This window comes from Triticum urartu, chromosome 7A (genome assembly GCF_056163025.1).
Source record: "Triticum urartu cultivar PI428250 chromosome 7A, HENAU_Tu73, whole genome shotgun sequence".
Classification (NCBI taxonomy): domain Eukaryota; kingdom Viridiplantae; phylum Streptophyta; class Magnoliopsida; order Poales; family Poaceae; genus Triticum; species Triticum urartu.
The window spans coordinates 30,663,279-30,675,719 of NC_141879.1; positions in this window are offsets into that span (position 1 = coordinate 30,663,279).

The window sequence follows — 12,441 nt, forward strand, 5'->3', positions numbered from 1 at the left end:
CTATCTGTTGATCAACGAGCTAGTCAACTAGAGGCTTACTAGGGACATGTTGGTGTCTATTATCCACACATGTATTACGATTTCCGGATAACACAATTATAGCATGAATAAAAGAAAATTATCATGAACAAGGAAATATAATAATAATCCTTTTATTATTGCCTCTAGGGCATATTTCCAACAGTCTCCCACTTGCACTAGAGTCAATAATCTAGTTACATTGTGATGAATCGAACACCCATGGAATTCTGGTGTTGATCATGTTTTGCTCTAGGGAGAGGTTTAGTCAACGGATCTGCTACATTCAGGTCCGTATGTACTTTACAAATATCTATGTCTCCATCTTGAACATTTTCACGAATGGAGTTGAAGCGACGCTTGATGTGCCTTGTCTTCTTGTGAAACCTGGGCTCCTTGGCAAGTGCAATAGCTCCAGTGTTGTCACAGAAGAGCTTGATTGGCCCCGACGCATTGGGTATGACTCCTAGGTCAGTGATGAACTCCTTCACCCAAATTGCTTCATGCGCTGCCTCCGAGGCTGCCATGTACTCCGCTTCACATGTAGATCCCGCCACGACGCTCTGCTTGCAACTGCACCAGCTTACTGCCCCACCATTCAAAATATACACGTATCCGGTTTGTGACTTAGAGTCATCCAGATCTGTGTCGAAGCTAGCGTCGACGTAACCTTTTACGACGAGCTCTTCGTCACCTCCATAAACGAGAAACATTTCCTTAGTCCTTTTCAGGTACTTCAGGATATTCTTGACCGCTGTCCAGTGTTCCTTGCCGGGATTACTTTGGTACCTTCCTACCAAACTTACGGCAAGGTTTACATCAGGTCTAGTACACAGCATGACATACATAATAGAACCTATGGCTGAGGCATAGGGGATGACACTCATCTCTTCTATATCTTTTGCCGTGGTCGGACATTGAGCTGAGCTCAATTTCACACCTTGTAACACAGGTAAGAACCCCTTCTTAGACTGATCCATATTGAACTTCTTCAATATCTTATCAAGGTATGTGCTTTGTGAAAGACCTATGAGGCGTCTCGATCTATCTCTATAGATCTTGATGCCTAATACGTAAGCAGCTTCTCCAAGGTTCTTCATTGAAAAACTTTTATTCAAGTAGGCCTTAATGCTGTCCAAGAGTTCTATATCATTTCCCATCAAAATTATGTCATCTACATATAATATGAGAAATGCTACAGAGCTCCCACGCAGAGGACCAGTCTGATCCAGGCGCGAGATCCTCTGCGCTGGGGGTCTCTGTAGTACCTCCTGCCACTACTCCACGTCGCACATGGCTACAACAAGGTTTAATTAAACCCGTTGATTATAAACATATCACAAAGCATGGGATGATCTGTTCAACAGGTGAACCAGGAGAACCCAGCACTCTTGAAGAGGCTCTTGGTGATGCACATTGGAGAAAGGCAATGCATGATGAGATTGTGGCACTAAGGAAAAATAAAACGTGGCACTTGGTTCCTCCAAGACAAGGTAAAAATCTTATTGACTGTAAGTGGGTCTTTAGGATAAAAAGAAAAGCTGATGGAACTATTGACCGTTACAAAGCTAGACTCGTTGCAAAGGGCTTTAAACAAAGATATGGTATTGACTATGAGGACACGTTTAGTCCAGTTGTTAAAGCAGCTACCATACGTCTTGTCTTGTCCATTGATGTATCTAGGGGATGGAGTCTACGACAGCTAGACGTTCAGAACGCGTTCCTCCATGGTGTTCTGGAAGAAGAGGTTTACATGAAACAACCTCCTGGGTTTGTAAATGCACAGGCACCACTTCATGTGTGCAAACTTGACAAGGCGTTGTATGGACTGAAACAGGCTCCAAGAGCATGGTATTCTCGCCTCAGTAAAAAGATGCAAGCACTTGGTTTTATTCCTTCAAAATCTGACACTTCGTTATTTATTTATAACAAGTCAAGAATATCCATATTTGTTCTCATTTATGTTGATGATATAATTGTGACAAGCTCATCTGATGAGGCAATAACAGCACTGTTGAAGGATTTAAGTGCAGAATTTGCTCTCAAAGATCTAGGGGATCTACACTGCTTTCTTGGTATTGAGGTTAAGCAGCACAAGGATGGTCTTCATCTCTCCCAAGAAAAGTATGCAGCTGACTTAGTAAAAAAGGCTGGTCTGCAAAGTTGTAAGCCTGCACCCACTCCTTTATCCAGCACAGAAAAATTATCTCTTGCTGAAGGAGAACTTCTAGACGCAGAGAATAGTACAAAGTACAGAAGCCTGGTAGGTGCTCTTCAGTACTTGACATTGACACGACCAGATATCTCATTTGCTGTTAACAAAGTATGTCAATTCCTTCATGCACCTACCACAGTTCACTTGACTGCTGCAAAACGCATAGTGAGATATGTGAAAAATACATTGAGCATTGGTCTGAACTTTAGCAAGTCATCCTCCACACTTATCAGTGCTTTCTCTGACTCAGACTGGGCAGGGTGCTTAGATGACAGACGCTCAACTAGCGGTTTTGCAGTGTTCTTTGGACCTAATTTGATATCTTGGAGTGCAAGGAAACAAGCCACAGTCTCTGGATCTAGCACAGAAGCAGAGTATAAAGCATTGGCCAATGCAACCGCAGAGATCATATGGGTGCAGTCAATTTTGAAGGAACTAGGTATGAAAAACACTAAAGCTCCATGTCTATGGTATGATAATCTAGGTGCTACCTATTTATCAGTAAATCCAGTTTTTCATGCTAGAACTAAACATATTGAGATAGAATTTCATTTTGTCCGTGAGAGAGTTGCAAATAAACTCTTAGACATTCGGTTTATTCACTCCCAAGACCAAGTTGCAGATGGTTTCACCAAAGCTCTTCCCACAAAAAGTTTTGAAGTCTTCAAGTATAATCTCAACTTGATGAAGTTGTGATTAAGGGAGGATGTTAAACATATATGCGTTATATGGTTAGCGTGTACAGCAAGGAGGATCGCCACCGGAGGAGGGGTAGTTATACGGGATACTCTTGTATTCTTTATCTTGTTTTATCTCTTGTATTCTTCTCTCTCAAGATGTAATCTCTCCAACAAACTTGTACGCGTATTAGGGCTCGCACCCCTCTATTTAACACGCAACACGTCAGCCTGGATCGGCAAGACGTTTACCGCATTCGCACAATGCCTTCAATTCATCATGTTCTTTGCTTGCCTAAATCGGCTCTCATCCTCATTTGTGGTATTCACAGTGCTTGTTTTTTATGATCCAAGGGTTGTGCATCTTTGCAAGAGTTGCAGGAGGATTATCAGCCCCCTGACATGTAAAAAATATTGCATTCAAAGCTTGGTGTTCTTCGTTATTATTGTTCCTAATTTAAAGGGGATTGATATGTCTACGTAGGAAGTTTTAGTGGGATCACCTTCAAATGACCTGTCATGTGAAATAAATTGGATATTAGTAAATGTTACTAAGAATTAGACATTGTGTTGTTTTTCATAAATTTTCTGAACTGCCTTGGAGGAAGCAGGTAGGAAATACTGATGAAAGCTCAGTCATTGACACTTTGGCATGAGCCGAGGGCTCAGACTGTCTCGCCGCTGCTGGAACTCATCTTACATTCAATGCTCTTGAGCAGCGGCTGATCGATTTAGTGTTCTGATAGTAATAAGAGTTGTCCGTATTTCTTCTTTCCTGTACCATAAATACAAGGGAGAAGTATATTTTTTGTCCCTAAACTCTTTCGAAAGTATAGAAATAGTCTCCGAATTTCAAAACCAGCAAAACTTAATCCCTCAACTTTTCAAACCGGATTAGTTTAGTCCCTCATACCGCTTCGAGTGGTTTCAATCTGATGTGGATATGGTTTTGACCAAAAACTTGAAACGTTATCTAGGTTTGACCGCCACGTCACACTCCATGTCATTTTTTTCAAAACACAGTGCATGTCACCAAGGGTCCCCAGTACTCTCAGGCGCGGCCAGTTCGGATGAGAAGCTGGACAGCGTCGTCCATGACGGTCATGCGGCGGAGATGAAGCGCTCGAGCGGCCAAAGGAGCTCGGCGACCCAGGGCATGGCGTTGGCAGAAGAGTGACTTGGCCTCCTTGTTGCACGGGCCATCGAGCTGCAGCCTGCGCCCGGCGAGACACCGCTGACCTTCTGGACAGGAGGCCTGAGCAGGAGGAGGAGCTCGAGGCGGAGCTCGGACAAGCCCTCCGCGGTCACCTCCACTGACGGTGTTGGCCATGCATCCGATCGTTTGTAGCGGCGTGTAAGGTGCAGTCCAGGGAGCAGCACATCACGCACGTGTGTATTCTGGGCAAGATTGGATCAGCATGTTCGTTGTGCTTCGCTTGCATCTTCGGCGGGCTGAATCAATACATACATTCACATATATTCCAGTAGCTAGTCTGCACTTCGTGTTATGTGGAAGCATCGACTGGCCGCCACACGCATGCAAAGCGGGCCAAGCACCTTAATCTCGCGCGCATGTCGACCCAGCTCGCGCTCCTTCCTGGAGCACGCCTGCAGGCGCCGCCGTATTTGCTCGTTGCACACACTGCCGGGCGCCGTCGACACGCACTGCCGCTCGCTGAGCATTATACCGAGCACCTTTCGTGCACATGTCCGAGTCAAAAACCACACCATGTCAGCAGAAAATCACCCTAAGCGAGACGAGGGATTAAACTTATCCGGTTTTGAAAGTTGAGGGACTAAACTTATCCGGTTTTGGAAGTTGGAGGACTAAGTTTTGCTGATTTTGAAGTCGAGGGACCATTGCTATACTTTCAAAAAAGTTGAAAGACGAAAAATATACTTATCCCTAAATACAAACATATGTGCTACACTACTTTCCTGGACTGCAACGACAAGGCACTGGTTACTATGGCGCTTGTCTAGATCATCCACGGCACATCAGATGCAGGACGCAAGAGTCCAAGACTTGCAGGTTTGCCCTAAGCTCATGCCCAGTTGCCCACCATATGTTTGTTGAAATGCTCCAGTGATAGCTACAACAAAGATTTAGGACTATGCATTTTTTCCTTTTTTGTTTTTTTCTCTTCCTTTTCTTTTGGGCGTGCTTGTGCTGCTTCCGTCCCAGCATCTATCGTTGGTTGTATCGGTGTTGTTGCTTTGTAATACAAAGCGGGGGAACCCTTTTTCGGTAATAGATGTTGTCAAAGCAGATATCAAGAAAGCCACAACATCTGATGGCCATGGCTAGATCATGTCTTGGGGCCGGAGTCGGATCCGCGAGGAGAGAGGAGGTGCTTGTGTCGCTGCAGCATTACGCAGAGCATCACGGCTTCCAAGGTCACACTCTGATGGCGCCTGCCCTGCCACACCATCCACACATGCTGGTATGTCATCTTCCTTTCCCTACACCGCCACGTACGGATAGCTGAGCTGCTCTCTCCCTTCCAAAGGCACAACACTTCCTCTTTTTAAAATCAGATGAATGTAGATATTAGATATTTACTAAAAAGGGATACTATATATTTTGGATTGAAAAATTAATTATCGGACCAACTTCTTGGTACTTGCAAGTTACAGGTCAATGTGGAGGAGGTAACTGACCTGAAACATCCTATTTCCTTAAGGTACAAATGGCTCCCTCCCGTGGATGACAAGGATGATGATCATTGTCGGCACGGCCAACGACCTTGCCTTTCTCCACGACGCCAACCTGCCGGTGATCTACAAGGCCTCCAACATCTTGCTCGACTCGGTAAGTCACACATAACTTCAGACTTTCTGCTAAGAAAAGAGGCAGTTTTCAAATGTCTCATTTTGGAACTGTAGTGATGGTTACTGAGAAATGGGGTCGAACAATACTAAACACCTCTCATGCTGAAACTACCACAAAATTATGTGACAAATAAAAAATAATTTGATCTTGAATCTTAATTTTAAATCTTTACCTTTTGACCAGTTGAACCATCCAAGATGTCATGTTTCTGAACTTAGCTAGCCCAGTGCGTTAAAGTGTAGCCCTGACTTGACTCGAACTCTGAATATTCTTGGATGAGTGCCAAAGCCGAGAAATCTTATATTGTCCTAGCCGCACCATCAACTTATCAAGATACATTTTGCCGTCGTGGTCACATAATGTACTTTGTCTACCTATATTTGAGAATGAATCCAGCTTTTGTACAAGAGTGCTTTGAAGTATTTACTCTAGCAGCTATCTATCTGTAAGCCATGAACAAGGATCTAACTTATTTACATCTTTCTTTCCTCCGTGGTGCAAGCTGCAGGGTCAGTCTGAGGTCGACTCGACGGACAGGGTAGCAGGAGGAGCGGATGTGAAAAAGCGGTGGTCGTCAAGGTCGACTTCATCTGCTAAGTGTGCATCTACTTTTCGACAGTGCTAAACATTGTTTTGAAGCACCTCCCTTCTTTGTAATCATTCATTTAGGCTGCAAGACTGCTGCTTCTCTGTTCATATAAGCTTATCCATATACATGATGCTCCTGTCTTTGCTCACCTGATGTATTTGTAAGAATGTGCACTGCCAGCAATGTATTTTAACTGCTGTAACTTATTTTTGTAAGATGGTACTGTCACTTCTATTGGATTCCTCCGCTTTCTAGAGTTCAGTAAGTTATATAAGTTCAACAATAGTTGCAGCATCTTGTTGATCGCAGTAGAACCTCAGCAAATCAAACGACGCGCCGCCGCAGAAACATATAAATAAGACGAACCCTAAGCCGTTGCTTTGTACGCTACGGACACACAATTGGTATCGGCCCCGTTTTGGAGCTCTACTTATTTTTAGGGGACTTTTTTTGTTTTTGACTTTTTTTAGACAAACTCGTGAAAGCTTTATTCAACCGTCACAATGTTTACAGGGACGAACAAAAACTCGCCGGGGTGGCCTAACCAAACATGGCGTTCGTTCCCCAATGTTAATGCATGCTTCGCAAGGTTGTGAGCTTCCAAATTCGATGGCCGAAATTCATGACTAAAAATGCAAGTAAAAGATCTAGCTCGCTCCGTTATTTCATGTACCACCACTCCATAAGACGCCGTGGTTCCTCCTTTGATTGCATCAACAACAGCCTTGCAATATGAAGCGACAAAAACTTTTTTGTTCTTGATAAGAACAAGTTTCCAAGCTAGGCTACCAATCCAGAGTCTACCTGCACACTGGGCTGGGCCTCCGCCAGCCGTTTCGTCAACTTTTTCGTTTTAAAAAAGTGATTTTTGTTTTGAACTCTATTCAGCATTTAAGTCTCCACTTTCTATTGTTTCGGTAGAAGGCACACAGCCTGTTCGACCTTGAGCCTTGCCGATTTACTTCTTCTCAGTGCATACTCTTTTCTTTTCTTCTCACATTACGGTTTTTGAAACAGGCTCCTTCAGTTTTCAAGGCCGGTTTTCTAAGTTCTTAATTCTGTTTTTGGTAGGTTTTCTATTTCTCATTTTTGGTTTATTTTTTATTTTTAACTATTTCTCTTATTTTTATTTTTCCTTCTTCAAACTCAATAAATTTCAAATTTTTATTTTTTTTGCAAAATACGCAAAGAGCCTGATTTTTTTAATGCACGAATTTTTTCACGTTCAGTACATCTCTTTTAAATTAATGAAAATAATTTGAAATTCATGAATAATTTTCAAATTAAAAAATTTCCAAAATTTACCGGTGATGTTTTCTCGAGTATGTGACCTTCTTTATAAAATTTGTGAACTTATCTCAAGTTGATGAATATTTTCCAAATTAGTAACTTTTTCCCCAAATTTGTGAACCTTTTCGAAGTTCGTGGACTCTTTTTGACCTTGTGAATGTCTTTCAAATCCATGAACATATTGAATTTTATGAAAATTTTCAAATCCTTTAACAATTCTTGAATCCGTGAAATTCATGATTTGTTTTTCGAATTCACAGTCTTCTTTTGAGGTTTTTCAGTTAATGATTATTTCAAGTGTGTGAATTTTTTGAGATTTGGGATTTTGTCAAATCCACGAATGTTTTCCATTCATGAACATTTTCCATATGGGCGAACTTTTTTTAATTCTTCACTTTTTTATAATTCATGACTATTTTTTGAATTCTTCAATATTTTGTCAAATTAGCAAGCATTTAAAAAAATTAACGAATAAGTTTTCATATGTGATTTTTTTTATTCTTACAATTTTTAAATTCCTGGATTTTTAAATCACTGTTTTTCACAGTCATGATAAATTTTCTGGTTGCTTGATTTTTTTAATCTAGAAAAGAAGATTCTGTCTTTTTACAATCGCAAACTGTAATAGCTAAAAGCCCGAAAAAAAATGAGTGTGTGGTGATCCGTCTGCGATAGCGTCAACAATTAGAGTCCGAAACCAGCTGGCATCGTGCGAGCTGGGCCTCAGCCCGTTCGTAGACAGACTTTTGACGCCTGAAGCGCCAATCAGGAGCTCTCATTCTTTGTTGATGAAGTCGAATTCAGTTGTACTTCAACACTCATAAATTTATAGAATTCATTTAGGTTAATCACGCACTCATAAATAGGAGTACAGTAGTTTCTAAACTCCACGAACTCTGTTTCCAGCTTCTGTTTTATGACCACGCACCACCACTCACGGGGATTTCTTTTTCAGAGGACCCATGGCCTTTTTCTAGTCAACATACAGGAAAGCCAACAAATTTAGAAAAGTTTGAATTAATTAAAAAAACTGGAAAATTTAAAATAAAAAGAATATTTGAAGAAAAACTTGCCCTTTATCTGGCTGCAAAATCTTTTAATTTCGCTGACGTTAGATGACATATTACTACTACGTTTTTTCTTAAATTGGTCTAGGAAGCGCAAGAAAGGGCAGGTGAGACGGCTGCTTTCATTTATCACTCGTAATATGGATTGTTATTTGTAAGTGGAGAAAATCACATCCACATTATTGTCAGTTTTTGATTCCACCTGATTATAAGCGAGCACTATTCTTCCATCTCCCATGGCAGAGCGTAGTGGTTAGAACAGAATGTAGTACTGAGGGGAGTGGCGTAATCGGTATGCCGATTATTCTTCCTCTAGAGGGGCGTTTGGTTGGGCTTTTACTTGGTTTTTTCACTTTGGCTTATAAGCCAAAAAAGAAACACCTATTTAGATGTTTTTTTGGCTTATAAGGTGCTTTATGTGTTTTTTGGCTTATAAGCCAAAGTGAAAAAAGCCCAATGTAGTTAAGAATTATAGACCTAAGCCCAACCATCAGCTCCGCTCATGGACTCTCTCTTGGCTGCTCCAAGAAGAAGATGGTAACGAACAAGCCGGACATAAAAGGGTGCGTGCGTGCGTGCGTGTGTGTGTGTGAAGACGGAAGAACCTGCGAGACTTGTTTCTTGCAGGCACACAACCCGTATCCAAAGCCAAGAGTCTAGAGTAGGTCGGGCCTACCCCTGAGCCTGTCCCTCTTCCCTTCATATTATTTTGTGAAGTGCAACTAAAATATAAAGTAGCTGCAACGAAAATATTTCATTTAAAGGGAATTTACACACTTTATTATACATCAATCAACGAGTGCCTATAGTGTTAGACTAGTTTGACTTAAGTCTAAATACTTGGCAAATTTCTGTAAGCAGCGGCTACCAATACTAAAACCCATGAGCATACAATAGCTCATTCTAAAATAATCCATCAACAGGTCATTTAGATGCAAAAAGGTGTGACAAGTCCCGGGAGTCCTGACCCCCGCTTATCCCATGTGTTGAGTCCCGCTGAGATTCGTGCTCTAGTTTGTCGTATGGCAGACAATTTGCAGGGAAGCATGCTTATCCAGATTATTTAAAACAGCTGCGTCGGTCGCAACACTAGGCATGCAGGTCACTGTGAGCCTATCGAAAGAGACAAGTGAGAGGCAGGTCACTGTACAAAGTCAGATGGATGGAGAGAGAAGAAAAGACATGAGAGAGAGAAGATGTTTTGTGTCTTCCATGGGAACATGTGTCAGAGAGAGGAGTAATGAGAGGAGAGAAAGGCCGTAAGGAAATAAGAGAAGTGAGGAGAGAACAGTTTTACTAAAAGAGAGAAAGTTGTTTGTGTTAGATTTTTATTAGGTTCATTTTCTTTCGGTTTTCTCCTTAGACTAGCCATAGTGGGAGTAACTTCAGCAGTAACATCGAGTCTAACTCAGCAAATTTGCTTATATGGCAATGAGTTAATGAGAGAGGTAGTAGTAGTAGTAATAACTTAGCTAGTTACTGTAACATCACATGTCCCAATGCAATATGAGTCTATAACCTAATAAATGAAGCTTTGCATGTTACCACACTTATGTTACTACCCACTATGAAGGTAGTAACATAGTCTAGGAATACGAGTATGTTACTAATGTATGTTACTCTCCATTGTGGCTAGTCTTAGTGGTACTGTGCACTTTTGACGTATCAATGTTGTGCCCATGGGAGTTATTAATAAGCAGAGTCATGGTCAACTTTGTTGTCTACTTTATTCACTGGAGTCACGGGAATGCGTAGTGGCTAGAACGTGGCCGAGTCAGAGGAATCTCGAATGAACAGTGCCCTATAGGGCCGCTCAGATTACTGTCTGTGTCCTCTGCTAATCATAAATGAGTGGCAGGCAAGGCAATGGTCCATATCTCAAGAGAAACTGAAATGACGCGAATGGTGGGATAGTGGGGTGTCTGTACACCCAGGAGTCAAAAATCCAGTCTCTACCCATTTAGATGTAGTTTACACACTTCATTATACAACAATCAAGTGCATGTAGTGCAACACCAATAGACTAGTTTGACTTAAGTCCAAATCCTTAATTACCAAATTTCAGTAAGCAGCAACTATCACTATTAAAATCACTAACCATGCAGCAGCTCAGCCTACAATAATCTATGGGCTTGAAGGGTGGTGATTCATAGAAGACTGGAAGTTGCTACTGTTTATTATTACAAGGAATGAAGCATACCACCTTGGCCGGTGCGACGACCAAAGAAGAAGGAAACACATGCATGGTCTACAACCACACACGGAGTTGCGGTAGACCGGACTTCAGGGCAGATCAACCCCGTCGCCACCATTAGCACGACAGCCGGTCCTAGCCACACACGATGATACGGGAGAACTGTTGTCCGTGGTAGGGGCGGACTTCACATCAGCAGAAACGGCTGGACGATGCTCTGGACAACGAGGGTACAACCGCGTCCAGCTGCCACGAGGCTGTCAGCACATATGAGCAGTGGAAGGGTAGAGAGGGTTTAAGGGAGGCACAGGTCATGGAGATGAGCGGGGTATGCGGCCGGAGAGAGTGCGAAAATGAAAGGAAGAGGGGGCTTGGATTATAAATTGGCCACGTACAGAACAACACTGGTCCGCGGGAAATCGAAGAGTCGGATTTAATTGATCAACATGGGTAGGTCATTTATAGAAGTCAGTTAGTGATATATATCAGTCCACTTTGTTTATCAGTGCCTATGCTCATTACTAACGCGTGGTCAGTGGCTGGTCAGCGATGAGCTGCCAGTAGTGTTCGGATATGTAGTACTGAGCCATAGAAATTGTTACAATGGGAGTTGAAGGCTGCATTAATCCTTTTGGGATTTGTGCCAAGAATATTTTGTATACACCATGGTCAAAATGTGTTTGAAGCGACTAGAGAATTGCTTCGTGTGTAATGTTAAAGTGCTTCCAGGATATTAAAATTTCTTTTTGTAAAACATTGCTTAAAATATTATAAGCTTATGCCCAAAAAATAGAATTTACGCCTATAGAAATTGCTTGCAACAACAAAAATATACCAATGTTAGTTTCTATGCGCCTAGGCACAATGCATATGCCACCAACGTTGGCCACGCACCCACCGCCTGCTCCACCTTCGTAGTAAAGGAACACGTGCAGAACCATCAAAGTATGTGGTACACCTAGCAAGCGACATGGAGGACCCACGGGACATGCTAGCAACACCAATGGAAGCACACCCACTGGGATGACACAAACTAAAACATGGTCACAACATAGAGACCAATTGTTTTCATTCAACTGATTTGGGATTATACAAAAATAAAGAAAAAATGAGACGAATTAGAACCTAGGTTGGATATGGAAGTTATGGGATCAATTCGTGCAGTCGGCGGACGTGTTGTTGCATGTGATTGTTGTTCCCAAAGAGGTCATGCATTTGAGGTAATTAAGGGCAGCAACAATAATCTTCTAAATCTTGGTGTGGCAATCCTCCATAGGTGAAGGGAACCGCGGCCATCTAATGTCGTAATGTACCATCTATGCTCTCTTGTAGTGGAAAGGGTGATCCATCAACATGGGGTGGTACAGAGATGGCGTGTCCCTCCAGATTGAGGAACCACATGGGAGAAGAGTGAGATGGATAGCGAGCAGCCGAGATGAAGTTGACGCTCATGTTAATTAATTGGAGACAAAAATGGAACAATAAGAGGGTTTAGTGGAGATGTTGTTCCGTATAGGGGGGCGGTTGAAAAAGGATTTGCCAAAAATTGCCAACCGTG